The sequence below is a fragment of the Microcaecilia unicolor genome, chromosome 4, assembly GCF_901765095.1.
Source record: "Microcaecilia unicolor chromosome 4, aMicUni1.1, whole genome shotgun sequence".
NCBI lineage: Eukaryota > Metazoa > Chordata > Amphibia > Gymnophiona > Siphonopidae > Microcaecilia > Microcaecilia unicolor.
The window spans coordinates 151,098,669-151,107,734 of NC_044034.1; positions in this window are offsets into that span (position 1 = coordinate 151,098,669).

Consider the following 9,066-nt stretch of genomic DNA (forward strand, 5'->3'; position numbering starts at 1 on the left):
CCCTGCCACCCGGTCTTTAAAAATAAATTGCCGACGCGATAGGGAGCGCAGCACCTCGTGTGCAAGTAAAAGAAGCGGATCCGATCATCTCATTGGGCCTTCCTTCACTGTCCCGCCCTAGAGGAAATAGGAAGTTGCGTCAGAGGAGGGCGGGACAGTGAGGGAAGGCCCAATGAGATGATCGGATCCGCTTCTTTTACTTGTACACGAGGTGCTGCGCTCGCTATTCGCGTCGGCAATTTATTTTTAAAGGGCTGGTGCGGGGGAGGGGCTGCCAGGAAGAAGAGCAGCGGGAGCGGCGGCACCCCCCTTTTTTATGACACTCGGGGCGGACCGCCCCCACCGCCCCGCCCTTGCTGGTCGGCAGCGCTTTCACTGACGCTGCTGCGACCCAGGTGAAATATTTAAAGGCTTTTGCGGCGCGGGGCGAGGGTAAGCACCGCGGCGGCGCCCTCCAGAGGTGGGCGCCCCCCTGCGGCGCTTACCTCGCTTACCGCATCGGCACGGCCCTGCTTAAATTGCCTCTATATTAATGCCACAACCACATATTGGGATGTAGTGTCTCCTGTGTCTATTAACCTAAGTCTTGGGGAGTTCTGTGAAAGGACCACTCTTCCACTTAACTCTTTCTCAGTTATAAGATTTCTCTGAAGGCCCTGCTCCAAACAATAATAGAGGTAGATATAAAGAAACCTAGCTCTGTTTGAGCTCTAAATAATAAGGATGTGTAGCAGAAACCTTTTCATTTTGTATTGCTCTTTTATTGGGTTTGTCTTGTTGCATTTGAGTTGCTCAATTGATCTTTTGTTTTGGGTTGTTTCCATGCGCTACTGTAGTAAAACAAAAAAAAAATTAAACTGTTGGGTCATGTTCCCTCACCTCTCACAGACAATCTGCAAAAGAAAATATAGTTCTTATCTTCCGGCCAGAGCTCTGTTACCCCTGATCCCCCTGTTATGCCTCTGGACCTCTCAAACATCCCAAGTTCAGCCAGCACAGGAGAACTCCTGACTACTTGCAACTGGCTCAGTGTCCAGCATTGGTCTGACTCTATGCTGCTAGCCATATTGGCTAAGGTAAAGATAGCCAGCGTGGCTAGTATAGCATTACATAGTACTGTGCCATGCAGAAATTTCTTGGTTCAGTTCCTGGGTCATGCATTTGGCACCCAGTTATCAGCTGTAGATGCTGTAGAGGTAGTATTAACATCCCCTGGTAGGGAGGGAGTCATGGTGATTGTTAAGGGTAACACCTGGGGGTCAGATGTAGTTCCAACCTGATGCAAAGCTCCTAGTCTGAAGAGCATTCCTGCAGTGATCAGACTACATAAAGTTGAGGAAAATCTCTAGTTATCTGAAAATAAAGACTCATGGCATCAGAATTCCAGAATTGGACAGAGTCTGAAGAAGGAGAAAGGAGGAACTTACTTCCTAACAAAACTTGATACATGCATGCAGGTCACAGATCATATAAGCCCTGCTCATGAGGGAAATAATTACATAAGCCTTCTTTGTACACATAATAGTCACGCCTCCTCTGCAGTAGGTGTAAATGTTGCATGTGGATTTTACATTTACTTTATAAAATGGAAGGTACGCACATAAAAATGCAGCTGAACCTAAACTCTGCCCAAACCACATCCCATGGAACGCCTGCTTTAACAATGCATTAAAGTATGTGTAATTCTGTGAGTATATAATGCGGGTTTATTGTCTAAAAGTCTATTCCTAAACCTAACACATTGTTTTAGGCTCAAAATTCCTTTCTAAAATGACCCCATATGAATAATTGCAAGCAGTTACATGCAGATGTTCCCAAGGCTAGGGGTGAGGTGGTGCTGGGAGATATGAGCTTGTGGTTTAAAATAGGTAAAGTTAGGCAGGAAGGTTATATCTGCTCCAGAGCAGGTGTAACTTTGAGTGGCTGCTTTCGGATAGGAGCATGTTGAAGGAGAAGCACTGAAGAGTTCTTCGGAAGGAATCCTAGGACCTGTAAGAATGCCTGTATTTCTTCATTTTTATTAATTAAAGAGGCATTTCATGAACATTATGTTCCTTATCTTATTCACTTAAACATATAGAAATAAAAGCCAGCAAACAAGCTGCAGGTGGAACCTTTGTACTAAACTAACCCAATACATGATTATAATCTTGAGTAAAATATGTTTGAGATTAATCCAGTACAAAGCTATGGCCTGCCTCTTGTTTGCTGGCTTCTATTGCTATGTTAACAGCAGAATAAATGTTTCTCTTTTCCTTTTGCAACTCCATAATCATCCTCCCTCAGTTTCAATATATTTCATCTGGTGTTGCTGGGTTCTGGAAAAATAAAAACTCCAGTATTTGCATCCCTGAATAGCATGAAACCTTTGCAATGTGTCATTGGGTTTCCAAATAGAAAGGAGATTCGTTTTTCCAAAGGGGTCCTTTTACAAAGGCGCGCTGAAAAATGGCTTGCAGTAGTGTAAGCGTGGGTTTTGGGCGCGTGCAGATCCATGTTTTAGCACGCCTGTAAAAAAGGTCTCTTTTTTTTTTTTTTGCTGAAAATGGATGTGTGGCGAAATCAAAATTGCTACATGTCCATTTTGGGTCTGAGACCCTGCCGCCAGCCATAGACCTAGCGGTAAAGAATCTGGACGATAATGACCTATGTGCATCAAATGCCACTTGGTGTGTGTCCGTTATGCACGCCAAAATTGAAATTACCGCAAGGGCCACACAGTAACCGGGCGGTAACTCCAATCTGGCATGCGTTCAGCACATATAGGCACCTACGCAGCTTAGTAAAAGGGGCCCACAGATTAGAATGGTAAGACCTATCCAGTCTGCAAGATTTGCTTTGTTGAATGGAGACGGCTGGTTCATGTATGGACTCCATGATATGTCCAAGAGACCAACCAAGTTGGTGGAAATTCAGCAGACTCTGGATGGATTCCCAAGATGCTAGAGCTTCAGCAAAATGTCAGGGTCACTTACCCCTAATTCTATGTAGTGCACCAAATAGTAGACATTGATTAGGAGCCTAACGCTTGACACTCAAATGGAAATTAAGCACCAATGGGAGTGGGGTGAAATGGCACATAGGTGCTTTCAATAACTTGATGCATAAGTGTTCCAGTGTATTACTGCAAAGGGAAGGGGATAAATTTATAAGAAGCTGCTTAAATTTAAGTGGCAGAAACATGTAAATGCTCATATCTAGTCATTTACATGCATATGTTAAAGCATATATGTTAACTTGTAGAGCAGACACATATAAGCATGTTGTCTAAAGGACATGCATAGATCATGTCTCCACCCATGTGCCATCTAAACTCCTCCCCTGAATATGCCTGCTGTACAAGTATGTGCCAATTAGTATTGTGTGTAGCTTTAGGTGTGATCTAATTTTACAAGAAAAGATTGAGGTCCTTTTACAAAGCCACGTTAGTGATTCTGGCATGACAAATGCGATGAAGCCCATCCAATTCCTATGGGCTTCGTCGCATTTGCTGCATGGGAATTGCTAGCACAGCTTTGTAAAAGTTGCCTTGGAGGTTGCTGTATGTTTTACTATCATGTTATGAACTGATTTCTAATTTGTGCATGGTTACTTTATTAAAGCCTTCTGGAATTTTTTTTTTTTAACAAGTCAGGATCCAACTGCGTTCAATGTATATTAATCCTGGGATTTATTTTTTCAGTTTTTGGCTCTGCAGCAATGGATAAACAACTCAGGTCGCTTCTGGCAGGAATAAAAGTACATGTCCACACAGAGAGGTGTTTATTCCCAGGGAGTTTACTCACAAATGAAGACACAATAACAAGAAATCAGTACAGCAAACAATCCAAACACACAATAATCAAAGACAATACAATTACAATACTGATTCCCTTTGATCTTCTTCCTCTTCTACAGAAACACATTGCTCTATTCCCCTGATGGCGAACCTATGACACGCGTGTCAGTACTGACACGCGTAGCCATTTTCAGTGACACGCGGCCGCATGTGGCCGCATACAGAGAAGCAGCGGAGTTCCTTGCTGACACCCGGGGTGGATCGCCGATGCGCCCCCCCTCCCCCCCGGTGCAGCGCGACCTCCCCCCCCCCCCCCCGGCGAAATCACCCGGTGCATGTTTACCCGCTGGGGGTGTGCCGTGTGCGCTCCTATTGGCTCCCTCCCTGCTGCTCCCTCTGCCCCGGCTCCTCACTTCCGGCCGGCGGAGCAGAGAGCAGCGGAATGCCGTGGGGGACGCATCTCTGAGGGCCCTGTGATCACCATTACCAGCAACCATCATCCAATCTACTGTTCTGGGGTGTCGTGGATTTGTAATTGACCACCATTACTGAGATAGGTGAGGGGGAGGCTGGGAGAGGCGAGGGCATGTGCTATGGGTGCCGTTTCCCGCCATTAGAAATAGCGGCAGCCATCTTAATTTACATAAGGTGGTCAGTTAGGCTAGTTAACCCTTAATTGCCTGCAGGGCTAACAGGCTATCTATAATTCTATCTTCTGTCTCTGCCCCCCTGATGGAGAACTCAAAAAATAAAAAACCAAGGTTAAGTAAAGGAAGTGGTAGTAGCAGTAGCCGACCCTTTCAAGAGACATGGACCGAGATGTATGGCATTATAGAAAAAAATGGCAAATCATTTTGCGTTCTATGTACTGAAACGGTAGTAAGCAGAACGTGGAATATAAATAGACATTTTGAAACTAATCATTCCCAGCTCTTGAAAAAAAGTGAGGATGAACGGAAGGAATACATTTCCAGGCAGCTACACTTTTATAAGAGCCAATCTAAGTCCATCCTTAAATTTGTAAAAGGTTCTACAAATTTAACATCTGCAAGTTTGAGCATTGCTCACTCCATAGCTCAGCATGGAAAAGCACTCAGTGAGGGAGAATTTATTAAAGAAACTCTCCTAAGATGTGCACCAGTTCTATTTCACGATATGCAGAATAAAGATGCAATTATTAAGAGAATATCTGAGTTACCAGGAAATTTGGAGTGCCTGGATCCGATTACCAGACACTTTTAGCACCCTGAAAAATATAGCAATGGCTTTACTCACAATTTTTCCCTCTACGTACTTTTGTGAAACCTTATTCTCAGCGTTAAATAATATCAAAACCAACAAAAGAAACAGATTGACAGATGAAGTTAGTAGCGCTTGCTTGGGCTTGAAGTGTACAAAATACCAACCTTCAATTGAAGATTTAGCCAATGAAATTCAGCAACAAAAAAGTCACTAATAGGCAGATTAGTTAAAGAATTCCCCCTCCCCCTCACTTACCTTAGTTCATGGCACCCCACACAAGTTAAATAATATCAAGACCAACAAAAGAAACCGACTGACAGATGAACAAAGAAGTCACTAAGTAGGTAAGTTAAATAATTAGTTTTTGGTTTATTAAATACAGTTTTATATTACAATTATACATTTTTGTTATTTAAACTATAAATATCGCGAAATTATGGTTTTTTTCTCGAAGTGACACACCACCCGAGTTATGCTCGGTTTTTTGGCGAATTTTGACACACCAAGCTCAAAAGGTTGCCCATCACTGCTCTATTCAGACTGATTCCCTTCAATCCTGTTTGAAAATAAGAATAACCATACTGGGTCAGACCAATGGTCCATCTAGCCCAGTATCCTGTTTCCAATAGTGGCCAATCCAGGTCACAAGTAACTGACAGAAACCCAATAAGTAGTAACATTCGATGCTACCAGTTCCAGGGTAGGCAGTGGCTTCTCCCCTGTTCATCTCAATAACAGACTGTGGACTTTTTCTCCAGGAATTTGTCCAAACCCTTTTTTTTTCTTCAGGATTATTAATAGTTTGTTTATTGATTTTAAACATATCACAAGCATTACATCTTGATAAGAAAAACAGAAAAGAAAATATATTCCTTTAGAACATGGTTCTGCATTACAATTAAACTTCTTTCTTAGACCACAACTTTAAAGTGGGGGGGGGGGGGGGGGCAGGAAAACATAAGAGGAGTTAAAGTTTAAGGTAAAATTATAAGAATGTGGCCAGGATCACAACACTAAACATACATAATGTGAATTACAGATTCTTATAACACTGGGTCTATTTGCTCACTTTCTTCATATCTATCAAGTTTCTTAAATGTTCAGGATCTAAAAATTGATATTTATTATAAGTACATAAGTACATAAGTACATAAGTAGTGCCATACTGGGAAAGACCAAAGGTCCATCTAGCCCAGCATCCCGTCACCGACAGTGGCCAATCCAGGTCAAGGGCACCTGGCACGCTCCCCAAACGTAAAAACATTCCAGACAAGTTATACCTAAAAATGAGGAATTTTTCCAGTCCATTTAATAGCGGTCTATGGACTTGTCCTTTAGGAATCTATCTAACCCCTTTTTAAACTCCGTCAAGCTAACCGCCCGTACCACGTTCTCCGGCAATGAATTCCAGAGTCTAATTACACGTTGGGTGAAGAAAAATTTTCTCCGATTCGTTTTAAATTTACCACACTGTAGCTTCAACTCATGCCCTCTAGTCCTAGTATTTTTGGATAGCGTGAACAGTCGCTTCACATCCACCCGATCCATTCCACTCATTATTTTATACACTTCTATCATATCTCCCCTCAGCCGTCTCTTCTCCAAGCTGAAAAGCCCTAGCCTTCTCAGCCTCTCTTCATAGGAAAGTCGTCCCATCCCCACTATCATTTTCGTCGCCCTTCGCTGTACCTTTTCCAATTCTACTATATCTTTTTTGAGATACGGAGACCAGTACTGAACACAATACTCCATATTTTATCTGACATTTACAAGGATATGCCAGTATAAAACTAGCGCCTAAAGCCTTAACTTCATCTCTCATTGCCAGAAAGGACCGACGTCTTTCCTGAGTAACCTTTACAACGTCTGGATATATCCAAAGTTTTTCACCATAAAATGGCTTAGCAAGATTTCGAAAATACAATTTTTTGATCATATTCAGATCTTGCTCAAAAACCATTGAAACAAGAAGAGTTCTTCTCTCATAAACCCCATCATTAGAATTTTCCAAAAAAGCAGTTAAGTCCTGTAATCCTTCATTCCCTTCTGATCTCTTTTTAGGAATTGGCAGATAGTATATTTTATTAATAGGAGGAATTAAATTTGGAGATACAGATAGGTTCTCAGTTAGGTACTGCATATTATAATTCTCAAAATTCTCCAATTTGCGGTGGATTAGCATTTTGGCCTTAATTAATAAATCTGTTTTATTTGTCAAAAGAGAAATGTCTTGTTGAACCTGCATTTTATTTGATGCAGTTTCTTGTTTCAGTGATTCAAACGCAGTTGTCAGCAACTCCAGTTTACTCACTATTGAAGTCGTCTCCTGAGCAGCTTTGGTAGTTAAGGACTGGATCGCAGAGCAGATAGAGTCCAGTGTTGGCGCCAGTGGAGGCACTATTTCTCCTTTGCTGTTGTTTCCCGCTTCCCTGGGGGTATCGCCACCGACCTGAGAGTCCAGAGCAACGCCTTCCGAGTGCTCCCGGGCCTCCAAACACACCCAAGCGACAGCGGGACACGGCGGTGGATTCACTTCCAGTGAGGAAAGAGATGTTTCCAGCCCCAGTGGGGTGAGCGCTCCTTCACCTTCCCCCACAACGGGTAAACTCTCGCCGGTTAATCATGGGGTGCTTGTGGCATATCGGTCTAGTGTTGTTTGAAGCGTTGTAAGTCCAAACCCTTTTTAAACCCAGATACACTAACCGCTGTAATTTCATCCTCTGGCAGTGAGTTCCAGAGCTTTTAGAGAAAAAAATATTTCCTCCTATTTATTTTAAAAGAATTTCTATATAATTTTATTGAGTGTTCCCTGCTCTTTGTACTTTTTGAAAGAGTGAAACATTGATTCACTTGTACCCATTCTACTCCACTCAGAATTTTATAGACCTACTACTAATCATTTATATAGTGCTCCTGGACATAGGCAGCATTATATGTAGCTACTTTCTCTGTACATAGAGGGCTTACAATCCAAGTTTTTTTGTACCTGGTGCAATAGAGGGTTAAGTAAATTGCCCAAGGAACTAGCAGTGGGAATTGAACCCATGTTGCCAGACTCAAAGCCTGCTGCACTAACCACTAGGCTACTCCTCCACCTCAGTCCTTTCCCTCTTCATTTGTCTGTTTTCCAAGCTGAAGAGGTCTAGTCTCTTTAGCCTTTCCTCATATGAAGGAGTTCCATCCCTTTTATCATCTTCTTTGAACCTTTTCTAATCTACTTTATCTTTTTTGAAGGATAACTACTCATCCATATGCTCCCTGCTGAGGCAGTGTTATCTTCTAAACTCCTGCTGTAGTATTAGGAATTGAAATTCAATCACTTAGTTATATTCCAAGATTTCCATTATATCGAGTAGAAATGAGATAAGAGAGCCATCTAAATTGTACTCGGAAGACGCTTTCACTAGAGGAAGAAACTGCAGCCACAGGTATAGGTGCCAAATATGTGGGTGGGATTGACTGTGTCCAACAAGGGGTAATTTGTGCTGAATTTAGCCACCTCTGAATCTTCTGTAAAGTCGGCTATTATGATCGCAGGTAAGAAGCAAGTGGGAATGATGGAGGACTCATTAAAGACAAGGAAAATGTGTGGGTTCATGCTGATGTTATTTAAAAGTCCTAAAAACGAATGCATCTGAAGGCTAAACACATCAAATTGTGTTTCTGTTGGATGACAAGAGTTCATTTCCTCTAAGATAAACACTTGAGGGTCCAGATTCCTCTGTGCACTGATAAATTACTTCTGCAACGTCAACGATAAAGGAAGTTGTTCTTCATAACTAGTCAAAATCTGTTCCATATCAAATTTCCAGTAAATGACTGCCATTCCAAACTGTATTTCACTACTTCTCAGCATGGCCTATAAGATCAGACTCTACATTTGCAATCTTGATCTCAAAGCACAGGAGGGGACATGGACCAGATAACGAAACCAGAACCTTGCATTATGCCTGATGCAGAACACAAACAACACAGGGCTCAGTTAGGTGATTCAGGAAAGGAGTTTCTAGTCATTGATTTTTGAATTCTGGGTCATTAAGGTGAGC